This window comes from Apodemus sylvaticus, chromosome 4, assembly GCF_947179515.1.
Source record: "Apodemus sylvaticus chromosome 4, mApoSyl1.1, whole genome shotgun sequence".
Lineage (NCBI taxonomy): Eukaryota > Metazoa > Chordata > Mammalia > Rodentia > Muridae > Apodemus > Apodemus sylvaticus.
The window spans coordinates 67,824,390-67,826,736 of NC_067475.1; the positions used below are offsets into that span (position 1 = coordinate 67,824,390).

General features: G+C 42.9%; 1 pseudogene; it reads left to right on the top strand.

The window, feature by feature from the left end:
- The first annotated feature begins 221 nt into the window (after positions 1 to 221).
- Positions 222 to 1,107, top strand: LOC127683593 (40S ribosomal protein S3a-like; annotated as a pseudogene).
- The last annotated feature ends 1,240 nt before the right edge of the window (positions 1,108 to 2,347 follow it).

Below are 2,347 nucleotides of genomic sequence, written 5' to 3' on the forward strand. Positions count from 1 at the left end.
GTGTGTAGCTCACAGGACAACCTGGGAGGAGTCAATTCTCTCTTCCCACCTTTTGGATCTCGGGAATTGAAATCAATTACCAGGCTTGGCGGCAACTGTGTTTACCCACAGGGCCATCTTGCTAACTTAGTGATTGATATTACAAGACATTATACAGGGAGACAACACTTTTCATTTTCATATTGTTTTATACTTTGAGTGTACTAGTCTTCGCTATAAGAATGGAAAACCGTATAAAGGCCATGAGTTTGAATATGCCAGAGGTTTGCCATGGTGCCGACAAGCGCCCGACAAAAGGTGACAAGAAGGGAGCAAAGAAGAACATGGTTGATCCATTTTTTTTTTTTTAGAAAGACTGGTGTGATGTGAAAGCTCCGGCAATGTTCAGTATTAGGAACATTGGAAGACACTAGTCACGAGGACTCAGGAACCAAAACTGCATCTGATGGCCACAAGGGTTGTGTGTTTGAAGTGAGCCTTGCATCACTTTCAAACCCATCGTTCATCTTCAGAACAATCATCTACAGAGCGTTCATCTACAGAACCATGAAGTTGCGTTTAGAAAATTCAAGCTAATTACTGAGGACGTTCAGGGCAGAAACTGTCTAAACTTCCATGGCATGGGTCTTACCTGGGACAAGATGTGCTCCATGGTCAAAGAGTGGCAGGCAGACCATGCCTGAAGCTCATGTTGATGTCAAGACCACCGGTGGGTATTTGCTTCAACTTTTCTGTGTTAGTTTCACTAAAAAACCGCAACAAGCAGATAAGAAAGACATCCCATGCGCAGCACCAGCAGGTCCCCAGATCCAGAAGATGATGATGAAAATCATTACCCGGAGAAGTGCAGACACATGACTTGAAGGAAGTAGTTAATAAACTGATTCCAGACAGCATTGGGAAAGACATAGGAAAGGCTTGCCAGTCCACTTAGCCTCTTTGTGATGTCTTCGCCGAAGAAACCCAAGTTTGGGTTGGGAAGGCTCATGGAGCTCCACAGCAAGGGCGGCAGTTCTGGCAAAATGGCGGGCGACGAGCGCAGTGCTCAGGTCGAGCCACTGGCTGATAGCTGTGGGCTATGAACCACCAGTCCGAGAGTCCGCTTAGAGTCAAGACTTTTTTTTTTTTTTTTTTTTTGATTTGTTTTTTTCCGAGACAGGGTTTCTCTGTGTAGCCCTGGCTGTCCTGGAACTCACTCTGTAGACCAGGCTGGCATCAAACTCAGAAATCCACCTGCCTCTGCCTCCCAGAGAGCTGGGATTACAGGCGTGCGCCACCACCGCCCAGCAAGTCAAGACTTTTAATAGTGACAAATAAAAAGTCCTATTTGTGATTTAAAAAAAAATACAAGTGCTTGCAGAACCACTGAATCTGCATTTTAACATGGTCTCCAGGTGATTCTTAAGTACATGAGTGTTTGAGGAACTCTTCAAACACACTGAGGTTTAACTATAGGAAATAGGATCCTCTCCAAATTGATGATATTTGAATGATTGATAAGTCGTTAATCATCCTCTTAATCTCAGACTTTCACACGTCAGACAAATACACTCCAGGTCTAACGTGCTTTATGCCTCTCTGTTAATGACTATTTAGGAAGAGCCTTTATACAGAATAGACTTCTTATTTTATTGTTTTCTTCTGAGAGGTACCAAATTTGTTGTTGTTATTTTAAGTAAATATAAATTAATGGTGTTTGTTTGTTTTTGTTTTTAACTAGACTTTTGCTTTCAGTGCTGAGGCTGGGACCCAAAGCCCCAGGCATGCCAGGCAGATGCTGAACCATACCCATCAGGTACACATTCTTTAGGAATACTGGCAATTGGGGATAGATATGATCAATGTAACCTGTCTGAAATGGTCAAAGAATAAGTAACAGAGAAGCAGAACCCTGACAAACCTGAGTCTATCTTTCTGTAAGCCCACGCCCACATCTCATGTTTTCCTTAAAGTTTAATTTAGGTTAGGGAATACACATTCACTAATGTGTTTATCAAAATAAACACAGAAGTGTGTGTGTGTGTGTGTGTATAATTATATCTTGCTTAGCTAAATTGATATCTAAGTATCAATACAGATTCCATAATCCATCACATTTATTTACCACTTGAAAAGAGGGAGCCAGGGTTGCATAAATAACTCAGTAACATGCTTGCTGTGTAAGCATGAAGACCTGAGTTTGATCCCAACACTCATGCAAAACCTCAGCCTTGGTAGCCTGTTCTTTAATCCAGTACCAGAGAGGAAGAGACAGGGGGATCCCTGGGCCCTCGTGGGCCAGCCTAACCTAAGCAGTGGGCTCCCAGCGTTCTTGGAATCCGTCTCACAGAAAACAAGGTGAACAACT